The sequence below is a fragment of the Amblyomma maculatum genome, chromosome 7 (assembly GCF_055883805.1).
Source record: "Amblyomma maculatum isolate TAMU_Amacu chromosome 7, ASM5588380v1, whole genome shotgun sequence".
Classification (NCBI taxonomy): domain Eukaryota; kingdom Metazoa; phylum Arthropoda; class Arachnida; order Ixodida; family Ixodidae; genus Amblyomma; species Amblyomma maculatum.
This window is the reverse complement of record NC_139350.1, coordinates 132,358,206-132,377,024: the sequence shown is the minus strand read 5'-3', so window position 1 is coordinate 132,377,024 and position 18,819 is coordinate 132,358,206. Positions and strand designations below refer to the sequence as shown.

Sequence of the window (18,819 nt, the reverse complement as noted above, 5' to 3'; positions counted from 1 at the left end):
CCACTGCTCCTTAGACTGCGCCACACAGGAACCACTTCTTGGTTCCTCGCTGCTGTGACTCGGTTACAAGACGGTCCCCACAGCCAACGAAATCTTCAAATTCAACCCGTAAACGAGCGTGCTGCAGTCGTTCCACCTAGACTGCGCTGGGCTATGTCTCTTGTGGCGGGTGGCGGGTGTTATTTCCACTACTCCCTGAACGGCTCCAAACAGGACAATCACAATGGTCAACGAAAGCTTCACGTTCTACCCGTAATGATGAGTGCTGCGTACGTTTCAACCGGCCTGTACTAGCTCACGTCAGTTGCAGCTGCTGTTCACTTCCACTGCTCCCTAAATGCCAAACAGAACTTTCGCGAAATGGACACTGAAATGAAACAAACTATCCCAGTGAATGTATCGGTGCGCTGCCGCCCACTTGTGGCCAAAGAACAAATAGAAGGGTGCCAGATTTGGACGCAGCCAGTGCCAAGTCAACAGATGATACTTATCCGTCGAGAAAAGCGATTTACATATGACTATGTTTTCGGGGATGAATCTAGCCAAGAGGCCGTATACGAGGCGCGCGTCTCAAGGCTGCTGCACAAGATCCTTGACGGTTTCAACATCACGATACTTGGCTATGGCCAGACTGGATCTGGCAAGACATTCACAATGGGTACCTGCTGCTCTGCTAATGACGTCCACTCTAAGGATACAGGGATCATCCCTAGGGTAGTTGAAGACATATTCAAACAAATCGCGATGAGCTCAGGGAAAACATTTGTTGTGCGAGCTTCGTTTCTGGAGATTTACAAAGAACGCGTCTATGATTTGATATCTCAAAAACAAGATCGACAACCACTGGAGATTCGGGAAGATAAGACTGGAAGCATAAAGGTTACTGCTGCTGACAACAATGCTGCAGATAACCAGCGCATGCGTAGATAGTCCCTCTTTCCTTCTTCCCCTCCTTTCTTTCCTTCTCTATATATTTCCGAGCCGGAAATAAAGCGTCGTCTTTTCGCTCTGCGAATCTGCCTGGTTTTCATCGCGTAGTTGCCGGCCTTTGGCCGGTAGAACGCAACAGTGGCGACGAGGATTCTGCTGCAGCAAGGAAACCAGCAATACGCCCAAGCACTACAGTCATGCAGAAAGAACCCACCGCCAAGGATCAGCCATGGCACACAGGCTACCGGAATTCGAAGACGAAAAAGATAAGTGGCAGCCGTACCTTGTCAAGATTCAAGCTTACTTCGAAGCGAACGATCTGATAGACGATGCTAAGAAAAGAGCCCTGCTGGTAGCGGCGCATGGAACAAGGACAATAGAAATTTTGAACGCGAAGGTAGCACCGCAAAAGCCTAACGACCTTACCTACAAAGAAGTTGTGGAGACGCTAAGCAGCTACTACGACCCGGTACCGAATGAAATCTCTGAAAGTTTCAAGTTCTTCTATCGCTGCCAGCAAGAAGGGGAATCTGTACATGCATTCATTGTGGCAATACGGCAGATTGCACACAATTGCAATTTTGGAACGATGCTAGACAGAATGATAAGGGACCGTATTGTGTGTGGTGTCAGATCCAAGAATCTCCAGAAGCAGCTGTTAGCGAAGAAAAATCTGAATCTCGAAGAAGCCGAGGCTCTTGCCCTCGCCGCAGAGAACGCTGAACGTGATTCGCAAGGGATTGTTATTGACCAAGAACAAGCGAGATTGCTAAAGCTCTCTGGCCAATACGAATCGCACACGAAGTCACAGGGCGTGCAACAATGCAAATGTTGCGGTAAGCTTGGTCGTAATACAAAGGCTTGTCGACTAATCAAACGCAAATGTTTTAAGTGTGCACGGCCAGGGCATTTAGCGTGAATGTGTGCGGCAAATGAGACAAGCAGGACGCTAGCACTAACAGCCCAGACGCTAGAAACCGGAGAGTGATAGTGGCGCGTCCCAAATCTGGTCCTTGACCACCACGCGCTCTCTTATACCCCCCATCAGAAAATCGTTTGCACGGATTGGCATCGAAATAATGATGGATATTGATACTGGCTCCCCTGTTTGCGTCATTACCAAAAGCATTTACCAAGTGCACTCCCATCAATGGCCGCAGCTGCAAAAGTCGGAAGTACAGCTTTCATGCTATCTCGGAAAGTTGCCACTCCTCGGTACACTGACCATGCCAGTTTCCTATGAAGGTACCACAGTACAATGCAGTCTGATGGTTTTAGACTGCAATGGCCCAGTCTTTGCGGTCGGGACCTGCTGAAAAAATTGACAGACAAACGCATTCAGGTGCTGACCATGTATTCGAAGCCTTCCGTATCAAAGCAAGCCAGGGAGGACGTGCCGATGCTGCTCCAGCAAAACTGCGACCTGTTCACTGAAGGCGTTGGTCTCATGAAAGGTCCGCCAGCCCGACTGCACATCAAGGCCGGAGCAAACCCCAAGTTCTTTAAGGCAAGGAAAATTCCTTTTGCACTTCGTGATAAAGTGTCTAAAGAGCTTGACAGATTAGTGTCAGCTGGCATAATACCACCAGTTCCTCATTCTGAATGGGCAACGCCCATCGTGCCAGTCTTGAAGAAGGACGGAACAGTGCGCATTTGCGGGGACTTTAAGATTACACTAAACCCTGTATGCGAGGTTGAGCAGTACCCCTTGCCTGTCATAGACGACATTTTTGCAAATCTATGTGGAGGAAAAAAATTCAGTACTTTAGACCTTCGAGATGCTTACAATCAGATTGAGCTAGATGAAGACTCGCGGAAATTAGCAGTGATAAACACACACAAGGGGCTCTTTTGCTACAACAGGTTACCGTTTGGCATCGCATCAGCGCCAGCGATATTCCAACGAAAGATTGAATCGGTGCTGCAAGGACTAAAAGGGACTCAGGCTTACCTAGACGATGTCCTGGTAGCCGAGAGCAGCGATGCTGATAACGCAAATCTGCAAGCGGTGCTACAGCGTTTCCGCGAGAACGGTATCAAACTTCGTTATGACAAGTGCAAGTTTGGCGAACAATCAGTGACGTATCTTGGTCATCGTATTGATGTTGAAGGGTTACACCCCCTCGAGAAGCACGTGGATGCAATCAGGCTAGCCCCTTTACCGCGAAATGTTGCCGAGTTGCGATCCTTTGTGGGAATGGTTACATTTTACAAGTTTTTGCCAAATCTTTCCACTATGCTTGCACCCCTGTACAGCCTTCTTGAAAAAGGTGCAAAATGGGTTTGGCACGAAAAAGAAGACGCGGCATTTAAGAAGGCCAAGGATGCTTTGTGTTCAGCCCCAGTGCTAACGTACTTTAATCCGCAGCTGGAGTTGATGTTGGAATGCGATGCTTCACCTTACGGTGTCGGTGCTGTGAAGACAGGCCAATTGGCTTCCAATCACGGACACTTACCTCAGCTGAGAGAAACTACTCCCAAATTGAGAAAGAGGCTTTAGCCCTGGTGTTTGGTATGACACGGTTTCGCGATTACCTGTTGGGCCGGGAGTTCACGCTTGTAACGGACCACCGTCCCTTATTAGGTCTACTCCGACAGGATCGTCAAATTTCTGTCATGGCTGCCGCCCAAATTCAGCGCTGGGCGCTTTTGCTTGGGGCATACAAGTACAAGCTCATTTGTAAACCTGGAAAACAGATGCTAATTTCTGACGCTCAAAGCCGTTTGCCTCAATCGCTGCAGGAGCCGCAAGCGGAAACAGAAGATATGTCGGAAATGGTGCTTATAATCGACGAATGGGACCAACCAGCGGTTTCCCACCAAGAGATTCAAGCGCTCACAGCAGCTAACGGGCTTTTTCAAGAGATATGCAGGTACGTGACTAACGGATGGCCCTCCGTCGTAGAAGGTGACAGCAGGGAAGTGGCGGAATTCCGGAAAAGGAGACATGAGTTGTCTGTGGAGAAGGGGCTGTTGTACTGGGGGCATCGTGTGGTGATACCAAGTGCGGCGCGTGAGAAACTGTTGACGATGCTACACGAGTCTCATCAGGGTGCGTCAACCATGAAGACAAGGGCGAGGGCTAAGTTTTGGTGGCCCGGTTTAGATCAAGATATTTGAATATTGCTCTCGAATTGTCGAAGCTGTGTGCAGGCTTTGCCCATGCCCCCTAGGAATCCTGTCAGCTGGCCGATTTCAAGAGAGAGGTGGTCACGGCTGCATGCAGACTATGCAGGGCCTATTGGAAACAAAATGTTGTTGGTAATTGTCGATGCACACAGCAATTGGATAGAAGCCATTCCAGTATCTCGAGCAACCGTTAAAGCCACTGCCGATTGCATGAGAACCTTGTTTAGCAGGTTTGGATTGCCCCGCACCATAGTTACCGACAACGGAACACCCTTTACTGGGTTAGAGTTTGCGGTATTCCTACAGAAAAATGGAATCAAGCATATTCGTACCCCACCTTATCACCCCCAGAGCAATGGTCTTGCGGAACGGGCCGTAAGAACAGTCAAGGAGGGTTTGAAGAAAATGTCGGGCGTGGAGTTGACAACTGCTCTGGCGAGAATTCTTTGTAACTACAGAAATTCGCCACAAGCTTCAGGCTCTACTCCGTCCGAACTTCTTCTGGGATACCGTTTGCGTACAAAATTAGATATGTGTTTTCCTCCCAGGAACTACGAAATGCCCAAGCATTCAGACTGATTCCGCCAATTGGTACTTCACCCCGGGAGACGCAGTCTACGTGTGCAACTACGGCATAGGAGAAAAGTGGACACCAGGCAAAGTGAAATCGACGAGTGGTGCCCGTCTAGTCACTGTGGCTACTGAGGACGGAGTCGTTCGACGTCATGTCGACCAGATCCGAAAACGCTCATCAGACACCGATGAAAGCAGAGAAGTATCAAGTCCTGCAGAATCGCCTCCTGCGACCTTAGGGGCCCTGACAGACGAGGCTCACGACCTTCCCGAAGGGCTTGTTCCTGAGCTACGCCGGTCCACAAGAACTAGAAAGCCAGTGGAGCTCTATGGCTATTAGGGGAAGGAAATGCTGCTGACAACAATGCTGCAGATAACCAGCGCATGCGTAGATAGTCCCTCTTTCCTTCTTCCCCTCCTTTCTTTCCTTCTCTATATATTTCCGAGCCGGAAATAAAGCGTAGTCTTTTCGCTCTGCGAATCTGCCTGGTTTTCATCGCGTAGCTGCCGGCCTTTGGCCGGTAGAACGCAACAGTTACCAACCTGACCGAACACAGAGTAACCACTCCCGAGACATAGTGCAGCTCCTCAAGATCGGTTCTGCATCTCGCAGCACTGCCTCGACCAAGATGAACGTGCGGTCATCGCGGTCGCACGCCATCTTCACTTTGAGTGTAGAACAGCATGGAAAAGACAATGGTGGCTCCACAAGAATAGCCAAGTTCCATCTCGTGGATCTGGCTGGCTCTGAATGGACCGAGAAGACCGGGGCTGTTGATGATAGGCTGAGAGAAGGAATAAATATCAGTCGAGGACTTCTCTCACTTGGCAACGTCATTAGCGCTCTATGCGACGGGGATATCCACGTACCATACCGTGACTCTAAATTGACAAGACTGCTTCAAGATTCGCTGGGTGGCAACAGTCACACCTTAATGATTGCCTGCATTAGCTCAGCAGACAGCAACATGGAGGAGACCCTGAACACTCTGCGCTATGCAAGCAGGGCAAGAAAGATCAAGAACAAGCCCGTTGTAAACTTTGATCCAAGAAAAGCTGAAATCGTTTTCCTTAGCAAACAGCTCCAGGAAGCGATAACTGAGCTTGCAAGGTGAAAGCTAGTTCAGAGTGAAAACGGAGTAGTATCATCCGTCGAAGATGACGGCGGCGAGTCAAAGGACTTGGAGGTGGAGCTCTCGCACAAAAGGCAGCTGGAAGCTGAAAACCAGTGCTTGAAAATGGAACTTCAAGAGGTGCTGAACCAGCTGAGTGAAAAGTCTCAACGCCTCAACCTCAACGAGCTCAGCAATCGTAAAATTAAGGAACCTTTCGTGAATTTGTCAGAGCAAACAGACAAACACCTGGCCGGCGCTGAGGAAGATCACCCAGCAAGCCTCCTGAATGACCTACAAAGCGCTTTTTCGGAATTCACGGGTGAGAAACCTTCAGGTGATGATGGCCAATACATGAATACCACCAGAGACGAAATTGCTGCCGATGAAGAAGGGACAGCTGGCCAGCAATCTTACGAACGCCACGGTGCGAGTAGTTGCGCATTGTTGCAACCAGGCGGCGTAATGACCTGACACTGAAAGAGCAGCTGGAAGACCTCAACCGGAGGCTACAAGCCAGGGAATATTTCGCAAGCAAAATGCACATGAGCGAGCAGAGGCTCGATGTAATGAAGGCCCAATACGAGCAGGTGTATTTCAGAACTACAGGTTTGGGCTGATGCTGGTGAACACCTCCGGCAAAGCACTCCCTCACCAAAACAGGAGTTGGCCACCCTGGTGCAGTAATTGGCCGTCAACCTCAACGAGCTCAGCAATCGTAAAATTAAGGAACCTTTCGTGAATTTGTCAGAGCAAACAGACAAACACCTGGCCGGCGCTGAGGAAGATCACCCAGCAAGCCTCCTGAATGACCTACAAAGCGCTTTTTCGGAATTCACGGGTGAGAAACCTTCAGGTGATGATGGCCAATACATGAATACCACCAGAGACGAAATTGCTACCGATGAAGAAGGGACAGCTGGCCAGCAATCTTACGAACACCGCGGTGCGAGTAGTTGCGCATTGTTGCAACCAGGCGGCGTAATGACCTGACACTGAAAGAGCAGCTGGAAGACCTCAACCGGAGGCTACAAGCCAGGGAATATTTCGCAAGCAAAATGCACATGAGCGAGCAGAGGCTCGATGTAATGAAGGCCCAATACGAGCAGGTGTATTTCAGAACTACAGGTTTGGGCTGATGCTGGTGAACACCTCCGGCAAAGCACTCCCTCACCAAAACAGGAGTTGGCCACCCTGGTGCAGTAATTGGCCGTCAACCTCAACGAGCTCAGCAATCGTAAAATTAAGGAACCTTTCGTGAATTTGTCAGAGCAAACAGACAAACACCTGGCCGGCGCTGAGGAAGATCACCCAGCAAGCCTCCTGAATGACCTACAAAGCGCTTTTTCGGAATTCACGGGTGAGAAACCTTCAGGTGATGATGGCCAATACATGAATACCACCAGAGACGAAATTGCTGCCGATGAAGAAGGGACAGCTGGCCAGCAATCTTACGAACGCCGCGGTGCGAGTAGTTGCGCATTGTTGCAACCAGGCGGCGTAATGACCTGACACTGAAAGAGCAGCTGGAAGACCTCAACCGGAGGCTACAAGCCAGGGAATATTTCGCAAGCAAAATGCACATGAGCGAGCAGAGGCTCGATGTAATGAAGGCCCAATACGAGCAGGTGTATTTCAGAACTACAGGTTTGGGCTGATGCTGGTGAACACCTCCGGCAAAGCACTCCCTCACCAAAACAGGAGTTGGCCACCTTGCAAGCTCAGTCATCACTTCCTGGAGCTGTTTGATCCAACACAAGCTGAAATTGTTCTCCTTAGCAAAGTTTACAACGGGCTTGTTCTTGATCTTTCTTGCCCTGCTTGCATACGCAGAGTGTTCAGGGTCTCCTCCATGTTGGTGTCTGCTGGGCTAATGCAGGCAATCATTAAGGTGTGACAGTTGCCGCCCAGCGAATCTTGAAGCAGTCTTGTCAATTTAGACGCACGGTATGGTATGTGGATATCCCCGTCGCATAGAATGCTAATGATGTTGGCAAGTGAGAGAAGTCCTCGATTGATATTTATTCCTTCTCTCAGCCTATCACCAACAGCCCCGGTCTTCTCGGTCCGTTCAGAGCCAGCCATGGCTTCCGTAACTGGGTCCAGGCTAGTTAGTCACATTCAGAACCACAAAACTGGAACACTATTATAGTGTTTTGTGCAGTGTAATTTGAACGCAGGCTGCATCTAGACTAGCATCGACAGAATACATTGAGCTAAAAGTGTGTTGTTTTTTAAATTGTTTCGTGGTGTTGTTGGCAAGCATTTTGTATGTTAGGTATATACTTTACGGTTCTCACTTCAGAAATCTAGAATATTTTAACAAAAACTACTCTCATAATCTGTGTTACATGATACTTGCACAATATTCGTAGTTATTGGATGTCTTCAGTGTGAGTTAATATGAGCAATAGCTTGTCACAAATGGCTTCTAGTGACTAAGAATCTCACTTCAATAAGGCAGATTCCTTTGATATATGTATATTACTATTTCTTTAATAGACTCTTAAGCAGAAAAGTGTTTTAGTTTTGCTTGCCAGAAGCAGGAAAGGGCAGAATACTGCTTTAGTACAGTGGGTGTTATGCAGTGGGTGTTATTTCCACTACTCCCTGAATAGCTCCAAACAGGACAATCACAATGGCCAACGAAAGCTTCACGTTCTACCCGTAATGACGAGTGCTGCGTTCGTTTCAACCGGCCTGTACTAGGTCACATCAGTTGCAGCTGCTGTTCACTTCCACTGCTCCCTAAACGCCAAACAGAACTTTCGCGAAATGGTCGCTGAAATGAAACAAACTATCCCAGTGAATGTATCGGTGCGCTGCCGCCCACTTGTGGCCAAAGAACAAATAGAAGGGTGCCAGATTTACATGCAGCCAGTGCCAAGTCAACAGATGATAGTTATCTGTGGAGAAAAGCGATTTACATATGACTATGTTTTCAGGGACGAATCTAGCCAAGAGGCAGTATACGAGGCGTGCGTCTCAAGGCTGCTGCACAAGATCCTTGACGCTAAGGTGGTTGGTCACCCCCACTGCTCCTTGGACTGCGCCACACAGGAACCACTTCTTGGTTCCTCGCTGCTGTGCCTCGGTTACAAGACGGTCCCCACAGCCAACGAAATCTTCACATTCAACCCGTAAATGAGCGTGCTGCATTCGTTCCACCTAGACTGCACTGGGCTACGTCACTTGCGGTGGGTGTTATTTCCACTACTCCCTGAACAGCTCCAAACAGGACAATCACAATGGCCAACGAAAGCTTCACGTTCTACCCGTAATGACGAGTGCTGCGTTCGTTTCAACCGGCCTGTACTAGGTCACATCAGTTTCAGCTGCTGTTCACTTCGACTGCTCCCTAAACGCCAAACAGAACTTTCGCGAAATGGACACTGAAATGAAACAAACTATCCCAGTGAATGTATCGGTGCGCTGCCGCCCACTTGTGGCCAGAGAACAAATAGAAGGGTGCCTGATTTGCATGCAGCCAGTGCCAAGTCAACAGATGATAGTTATCTGTGGAGAAAAGCGATTTACATATGACTATGTTTTCGGAACCGAATCTAGCCAAGAGGCAGTATACGAGGCGTGCGTCTCAAGGCTGCTGCACAAGATCCTTGACGGTAAGGTGGTTGGTCACCCCCACTGCTCCTTAGACTGCGCCACACAGGAACCACTTCTTGGTTCCTCGCTGCTGTGACTCGGTTACAAGACGGTCCCCACAGCCAACGAAATCTTCACATTCAACCCGTAAACGAGCGTGCTGCAGTCGTTCCACCTAGACTGCGCTGGGCTATGTCTCTTGTGGCGGGTGGCGGGTGTTATTTCCACTACTCCCTGAACGGCTCCAAACAGGACAATCACAATGGTCAACGAAAGCTTCACGTTCTACCCGTAATGATGAGTGCTGCGTACGTTTCAACCGGCCTGTACTAGCTCACGTCAGTTGCAGCTGCTGTTCACTTCCACTGCTCCCTAAATGCCAAACAGAACTTTCGCGAAATGGACACTGAAATGAAACAAACTATCCCAGTGAATGTATCGGTGCGCTGCCGCCCACTTGTGGCCAAAGAACAAATAGAAGGGTGCCAGATTTGGACGCAGCCAGTGCCAAGTCAACAGATGATACTTATCCGTCGAGAAAAGCGATTTACATATGACTATGTTTTCGGGGATGAATCTAGCCAAGAGGCCGTATACGAGGCGCGCGTCTCAAGGCTGCTGCACAAGATCCTTGACGGTTTCAACATCACGATACTTGGCTATGGCCAGACTGGATCTGGCAAGACATTCACAATGGGTACCTGCTGCTCTGCTAATGACGTCCACTCTAAGGATACAGGGATCATCCCTAAGGTAGTTGAAGACATATTCAAACAAATCGCGATGAGCTCAGGGAAAACATTTGTTGTTCGAGCTTCGTTTCTGGAGATTTACAAAGAACGCGTCTATGATTTGATATCTCAAAAACAAGATCGACAACCACTGGAGATTCGGGAAGATAAGACTGGAAGCATAAAGGTTACTGCTGCTGACAACAATGCTGCAGATAACCAGCGCATGCGTAGATAGTCCCTCTTTCCTTCTTCCCCTCCTTTCTTTCCTTCTCTATATATTTCCGAGCCGGAAATAAAGCGTCGTCTTTTCGCTCTGCGAATCTGCCTGGTTTTCATCGCGTAGTTGCCGGCCTTTGGCCGGTAGAACGCAACAGTGGCGACGAGGATTCTGCTGCAGCAAGGAAACCAGCAATACGCCCAAGCACTACAGTCATGCAGAAAGAACCCACCGCCAAGGATCAGCCATGGCACACAGGCTACCGGAATTCGAAGACGAAAAAGATAAGTGGCAGCCGTACCTTGTCAAGATTCAAGCTTACTTCGAAGCGAACGATCTGATAGACGATGCTAAGAAAAGAGCCCTGCTGGTAGCGGCGCATGGAACAAGGACAATAGAAATTTTGAACGCGAAGGTAGCACCGCAAAAGCCTAACGACCTTACCTACAAAGAAGTTGTGGAGACGCTAAGCAGCTACTACGACCCGGTACCGAATGAAATCTCTGAAAGTTTCAAGTTCTTCTATCGCTGCCAGCAAGAAGGGGAATCTGTACATGCATTCATTGTGGCAATACGGCAGATTGCACACAATTGCAATTTTGGAACGATGCTAGACAGAATGATAAGGGACCGTATTGTGTGTGGTGTCAGATCCAAGAATCTCCAGAAGCAGCTGTTAGCGAAGAAAAATCTGAATCTCGAAGAAGCCGAGGCTCTTGCCCTCGCCGCAGAGAACGCTGAACGTGATTCGCAAGGGATTGTTATTGACCAAGAACAAGCGAGATTGCTAAAGCTCTCTGGCCAATACGAATCGCACACGAAGTCACAGGGCGTGCAACAATGCAAATGTTGCGGTAAGCTTGGTCGTAATACAAAGGCTTGTCGACTAATCAAACGCAAATGTTTTAAGTGTGCACGGCCAGGGCATTTAGCGTGAATGTGTGCGGCAAATGAGACAAGCAGGACGCTAGCACTAACAGCCCAGACGCTAGAAACCGGAGAGTGATAGTGGCGCGTCCCAAATCTGGTCCTTGACCACCACGCGCTCTCTTATACCCCCCATCAGAAAATCGTTTGCACGGATTGGCATCGAAATAATGATGGATATTGATACTGGCTCCCCTGTTTGCGTCTATACCAAAAGCATTTACCAAGTGCACTCCCATCAATGGCCGCAGCTGCAAAAGTCGGAAGTACAGCTTTCATGCTATCTCGGAAAGTTGCCACTCCTCGGTACACTGACCATGCCAGTTTCCTATGAAGGTACCACAGTACAATGCAGTCTGATGGTTTTAGACTGCAATGGCCCAGTCTTTGCGGTCGGGACCTGCTGAAAAAATTGACAGACAAACGCATTCAGGTGCTGACCATGTATTCGAAGCCTTCCGTATCAAAGCAAGCCAGGGAGGACGTGCCGATGCTGCTCCAGCAAAACTGCGACCTGTTCACTGAAGGCGTTGGTCTCATGAAAGGTCCGCCAGCCCGACTGCACATCAAGGCCGGAGCAAACCCCAAGTTCTTTAAGGCAAGGAAAATTCCTTTTGCACTTCGTGATAAAGTGTCTAAAGAGCTTGACAGATTAGTCTCAGCTGGCATAATACCACCAGTTCCTCATTCTGAATGGGCAACGCCCATCGTGCCAGTCTTGAAGAAGGACGGAACAGTGCGCATTTGCGGGGACTTTAAGATTACACTAAACCCTGTATGCGAGGTTGAGCAGTACCCCTTGCCTGTCATAGACGACATTTTTGCAAATCTATGTGGAGGAAAAAAATTCAGTACTTTAGACCTTCGAGATGCTTACAATCAGATTGAGCTAGATGAAGACTCGCGGAAATTAGCAGTGATAAACACACACAAGGGGCTCTTTTGCTACAACAGGTTACCGTTTGGCATCGCATCAGCGCCAGCGATATTCCAACGAAAGATTGAATCGGTGCTGCAAGGACTAAAAGGGACTCAGGCTTACCTAGACGATGTCCTGGTAGCCGAGAGCAGCGATGCTGATAACGCAAATCTGCAAGCGGTGCTACAGCGTTTCCGCGAGAACGGTATCAAACTTCGTTATGACAAGTGCAAGTTTGGCGAACAATCAGTGACGTATCTTGGTCATCGTATTGATGTTGAAGGGTTACACCCCCTCGAGAAGCACGTGGATGCAATCAGGCTAGCCCCTTTACCGCGAAATGTTGCCGAGTTGCGATCCTTTGTGGGAATGGTTACATTTTACAAGTTTTTGCCAAATCTTTCCACTATGCTTGCACCCCTGTACAGCCTTCTTGAAAAAGGTGCAAAATGGGTTTGGCACGAAAAAGAAGACGCGGCATTTAAGAAGGCCAAGGATGCTTTGTGTTCAGCCCCAGTGCTAACGTACTTTAATCCGCAGCTGGAGTTGATGTTGGAATGCGATGCTTCACCTTACGGTGTCGGTGCTGTGAAGACAGGCCAATTGGCTTCCAATCACGGACACTTACCTCAGCTGAGAGAAACTACTCCCAAATTGAGAAAGAGGCTTTAGCCCTGGTGTTTGGTATGACACGGTTTCGCGATTACCTGTTGGGCCGGGAGTTCACGCTTGTAACGGACCACCGTCCCTTATTAGGTCTACTCCGACAGGATCGTCAAATTTCTGTCATGGCTGCCGCCCAAATTCAGCGCTGGGCGCTTTTGCTTGGGGCATACAAGTACAAGCTCATTTGTAAACCTGGAAAACAGATGCTAATTTCTGACGCTCAAAGCCGTTTGCCTCAATCGCTGCAGGAGCCGCAAGCGGAAACAGAAGGTATGTCGGAAATGGTGCTTATAATCGACGAATGGGACCAACCAGCGGTTTCCCACCAAGAGATTCAAGCGCTCACAGCAGCTAACGGGCTTTTTCAAGAGATATGCAGGTACGTGACTAACGGATGGCCCTCCGTCGTAGAAGGTGACAGCAGGGAAGTGGCGGAATTCCGGAAAAGGAGACATGAGTTGTCTGTGGAGAAGGGGCTGTTGTACTGGGGGCATCGTGTGGTGATACCAAGTGCGGCGCGTGAGAAACTGTTGACGATGCTACACGAGTCTCATCAGGGTGCGTCAACCATGAAGACAAGGGCGAGGGCTAAGTTTTGGTGGCCCGGTTTAGATCAAGATATTTGAATATTGCTCTCGAATTGTCGAAGCTGTGTGCAGGCTTTGCCCATGCCCCCTAGGAATCCTGTCAGCTGGCCGATTTCAAGAGAGAGGTGGTCACGGCTGCATGCAGACTATGCAGGGCCTATTGGAAACAAAATGTTGTTGGTAATTGTCGATGCACACAGCAATTGGATAGAAGCCATTCCAGTATCTCGAGCAACCGTTAAAGCCACTGCCGATTGCATGAGAACCTTGTTTAGCAGGTTTGGATTGCCCCGCACCATAGTTACCGACAACGGAACACCCTTTACTGGGTTAGAGTTTGCGGTATTCCTACAGAAAAATGGAATCAAGCATATTCGTACCCCACCTTATCACCCCCAGAGCAATGGTCTTGCGGAACGGGCCGTAAGAACAGTCAAGGAGGGTTTGAAGAAAATGTCGGGCGTGGAGTTGACAACTGCTCTGGCGAGAATTCTTTGTAACTACAGAAATTCGCCACAAGCTTCAGGCTCTACTCCGTCCGAACTTCTTCTGGGATACCGTTTGCGTACAAAATTAGATATGTGTTTTCCTCCCAGGAACTACGAAATGCCCAAGCATTCAGACTGATTCCGCCAATTGGTACTTCACCCCGGGAGACGCAGTCTACGTGTGCAACTACGGCATAGGAGAAAAGTGGACACCAGGCAAAGTGAAATCGACGAGTGGTGCCCGTCTAGTCACTGTGGCTACTGAGGACGGAGTCGTTCGACGTCATGTCGACCAGATCCGAAAACGCTCATCAGACACCGATGAAAGCAGAGAAGTATCAAGTCCTGCAGAATCGCCTCCTGCGACCTTAGGGGCCCTGACAGACGAGGCTCACGACCTTCCCGAAGGGCTTGTTCCTGAGCTACGCCGGTCCACAAGAACTAGAAAGCCAGTGGAGCTCTATGGCTATTAGGGGAAGGAAATGCTGCTGACAACAATGCTGCAGATAACCAGCGCATGCGTAGATAGTCCCTCTTTCCTTCTTCCCCTCCTTTCTTTCCTTCTCTATATATTTCCGAGCCGGAAATAAAGCGTAGTCTTTTCGCTCTGCGAATCTGCCTGGTTTTCATCGCGTAGCTGCCGGCCTTTGGCCGGTAGAACGCAACAGTTACCAACCTGACCGAACACAGAGTAACCACTCCCGAGACATAGTGCAGCTCCTCAAAATCGGTTCTGCATCTCGCAGCACTGCCTCGACCAAGATGAACGTGCGGTCATCGCGGTCGCACGCCATCTTCACTTTGAGTGTAGAACAGCATGGAAAAGACAATGGTGGCTCCACAAGAATAGCCAAGTTCCATCTCGTGGATCTGGCTGGCTCTGAATGGACCGAGAAGACCGGGGCTGTTGATGATAGGCTGAGAGAAGGAATAAATATCAGTCGAGGACTTCTCTCACTTGGCAACGTCATTAGCGCTCTATGCGACGGGGATATCCACGTACCATACCGTGACTCTAAATTGACAAGACTGCTTCAAGATTCGCTGGGTGGCAACAGTCACACCTTAATGATTGCCTGCATTAGCTCAGCAGACAGCAACATGGAGGAGACCCTGAACACTCTGCGCTATGCAAGCAGGGCAAGAAAGATCAAGAACAAGCCCGTTGTAAACTTTGATCCAAGAAAAGCTGAAATCGTTTTCCTTAGCAAACAGCTCCAGGAAGCGATAACTGAGCTTGCAAGGTGAAAGCTAGTTCAGAGTGAAAACGGAGTAGTATCATCCGTCGAAGATGACGGCGGCGAGTCAAAGGACTTGGAGGTGGAGCTCTCGCACAAAAGGCAGCTGGAAGCTGAAAACCAGTGCTTGAAAATGGAACTTCAAGAGGTGCTGAACCAGCTGAGTGAAAAGTCTCAACGCCTCAACCTCAACGAGCTCAGCAATCGTAAAATTAAGGAACCTTTCGTGAATTTGTCAGAGCAAACAGACAAACACCTGGCCGGCGCTGAGGAAGATCACCCAGCAAGCCTCCTGAATGACCTACAAAGCGCTTTTTCGGAATTCACGGGTGAGAAACCTTCAGGTGATGATGGCCAATACATGAATACCACCAGAGACGAAATTGCTGCCGATGAAGAAGGGACAGCTGGCCAGCAATCTTACGAACGCCACGGTGCGAGTAGTTGCGCATTGTTGCAACCAGGCGGCGTAATGACCTGACACTGAAAGAGCAGCTGGAAGACCTCAACCGGAGGCTACAAGCCATGGAATATTTCGCAAGCAAAATGCACATGAGCGAGCAGAGGCTCGATGTAATGAAGGCCCAATACGAGCAGGTGTATTTCAGAACTACAGGTTTGGGCTGATGCTGGTGAACACCTCCGGCAAAGCACTCCCTCACCAAAACAGGAGTTGGCCACCCTGGTGCAGTAATTGGCCGTCAACCTCAACGAGCTCAGCAATCGTAAAATTAAGGAACCTTTCGTGAATTTGTCAGAGCAAACAGACAAACACCTGGCCGGCGCTGAGGAAGATCACCCAGCAAGCCTCCTGAATGACCTACAAAGCGCTTTTTCGGAATTCACGGGTGAGAAACCTTCAGGTGATGATGGCCAATACATGAATACCACCAGAGACGAAATTGCTGCCGATGAAGAAGGGACAGCTGGCCAGCAATCTTACGAACACCGCGGTGCGAGTAGTTGCGCATTGTTGCAACCAGGCGGCGTAATGACCTGACACTGAAAGAGCAGCTGGAAGACCTCAACCGGAGGCTACAAGCCAGGGAATATTTCGCAAGCAAAATGCACATGAGCGAGCAGAGGCTCGATGTAATGAAGGCCCAATACGAGCAGGTGTATTTCAGAACTACAGGTTTGGGCTGATGCTGGTGAACACCTCCGGCAAAGCACTCCCTCACCAAAACAGGAGTTGGCCACCCTGGTGCAGTAATTGGCCGTCAACCTCAACGAGCTCAGCAATCGTAAAATTAAGGAACCTTTCGTGAATTTGTCAGACCAAACAGACAAACACCTGGCCGGCGCTGAGGAAGATCACCCAGCAAGCCTCCTGAATGACCTACAAAGCGCTTTTTCAGAATTCACGGGTGAGAAACCTTCAGGTGATGATGGCCAATACATGAATACCACCAGAGACGAAATTGCTGCCGATGAAGAAGGGACAGCTGGCCAGCAATCTTACGAACGCCGCGGTGCGAGTAGTTGCGCATTGTTACAACCAGGCGGCGTAATGACCTGACACTGAAAGAGCAGCTGGAAGACCTCAACCGGAGGCTACAAGCCAGGGAATATTTCGCAAGCAAAATGCACATGAGCGAGCAGAGGCTCGATGTAATGAAGGCCCAATACGAGCAGGTGTATTTCAGAACTACAGGTTTGGGCTGATGCTGGTGAACACCTCCGGCAAAGCACTCCCTCACCAAAACAGGAGTTGGCCACCTTGCAAGCTCAGTCATCACTTCCTGGAGCTGTTTGATCCAACACAAGCTGAAATTGTTCTCCTTAGCAAAGTTTACAACGGGCTTGTTCTTGATCTTTCTTGCCCTGCTTGCATACGCAGAGTGTTCAGGGTCTCCTCCATGTTGGTGTCTGCTGGGCTAATGCAGGCAATCATTAAGGTGTGACAGTTGCCGCCCAGCGAATCTTGAAGCAGTCTTGTCAATTTAGACTCACGGTATGGTATGTGGATATCCCCGTCGCATAGAATGCTAATGATGTTGGCAAGTGAGAGAAGTCCTCGATTGATATTTATTCCTTCTCTCAGCCTATCACCAACAGCCCCGGTCTTCTCGGTCCGTTCAGAGCCAGCCATGGCTTCCGTAACTGGGTCCAGGCTAGTTAGTCACATTCAGAACCACAAAACTGGAACACTATTATAGTGTTTTGTGCAGTGTAATTTGAACGCAGGCTGCATCTAGACTAGCATCGACAGAATACATTGAGCTAAAAGTGTGTTGTTTTTTAAATTGTTTCGTGGTGTTGTTGGCAAGCATTTTGTATGTTAGGTATATACTTTACGGTTCTCACTTCAGAAATCTAGAATATTTTAACAAAAACTACTCTCATAATCTGTGTTACATGATACTTGCACAATATTCGTAGTTATTGGATGTCTTCAGTGTGAGTTAATATGAGCAATAGCTTGTCACAAATGGCTTCTAGTGACTAAGAATCTCACTTCAATAAGGCAGATTCCTTTGATATATGTATATTACTATTTCTTTAATAGACTCTTAAGCAGAAAAGTGTTTTAGTTTTGCTTGCCAGAAGCAGGAAAGGGCAGAATACTGCTTTAGTACAGTGGGTGTTATGCAGTGGGTGTTATTTCCACTACTCCCTGAATAGCTCCAAACAGGACAATCACAATGGCCAACGAAAGCTTCACGTTCTACCCGTAATGACGAGTGCTGCGTTCGTTTCAACCGGCCTGTACTAGGTCACATCAGTTGCAGCTGCTGTTCACTTCCACTGCTCCCTAAACGCCAAACAGAACTTTCGCGAAATGGTCGCTGAAATGAAACAAACTATCCCAGTGAATGTATCGGTGCGCTGCCGCCCACTTGTGGCCAAAGAACAAATAGAAGGGTGCCAGATTTGCATGCAGCCAGTGCCAAGTCAACAGATGATAGTTATCTGTGGAGAAAAGCGATTTACATATGACTATGTTTTCAGGGACGAATCTAGCCAAGAGGCAGTATACGAGGCGTGCGTCTCAAGGCTGCTGCACAAGATCCTTGACGCTAAGGTGGTTGGTCACCCCCACTGCTCCTTGGACTGCGCCACACAGGAACCACTTCTTGGTTCCTCGCTGCTGTGCCTCGGTTACAAGACGGTCCCCACAGCCAACGAAATCTTCACATTCAACCCGTAAATGAGCGTGCTGCATTCGTTCCACCTAGACTGCACTGGGCTACGTCACTTGCGGTGGGTGTTATTTCCACTACTCCCTGAACAGCTCCAAACAGGACAATCACAATGGCCAACGAAAGCTTCACGTTCTACCCGTAATGACGAGTGCTGCGTTCGTTTCAACCGGCCTGTACTAGGTCACATCAGTTTCAGCTGCTGTTCACTTCGACTGCTCCCTAAACGCCAAACAGAACTTTCGCGAAATGGACACTGAAATGAAACAAACTATCCCAGTGAATGTATCGGTGCGCTGCCGCCCACTTGTGGCCAGAGAACAAATAGAAGGGTGCCTGATTTGCATGCAGCCAGTGCCAAGTCAACAGATGATAGTTATCTGTGGAGAAAAGCGATTTACATATGACTATGTTTTCAGAACCGAATCTAGCCAAGAGGCAGTATACGAGGCGTGCGTCTCAAGGCTGCTGCACAAGATCCTTGACGGTAAGGTGGTTGGTCACCCCCCACTGCTCCTTAGACTGCGCCACACAGGAACCACTTCTTGGTTCC

At 49.0% G+C, this 18,819-nt stretch overlaps 4 pseudogenes; all 4 read left to right on the top strand.

The window, feature by feature from the left end:
- Positions 1-360: 360 nt before the first annotated feature.
- LOC146184772 (chromosome-associated kinesin KIF4-like) lies at positions 361-8,888 on the top strand (annotated as a pseudogene).
- On the top strand, positions 1,850-5,137 carry LOC146184773 (uncharacterized; annotated as a pseudogene).
- Positions 8,889-9,746: 858 nt separating the features above from the next.
- Positions 9,747-18,274, top strand: LOC146184770 (chromosome-associated kinesin KIF4-like; annotated as a pseudogene).
- On the top strand, positions 11,236-14,523 carry LOC146184771 (uncharacterized; annotated as a pseudogene).
- Positions 18,275-18,819: the final 545 nt, after the last annotated feature.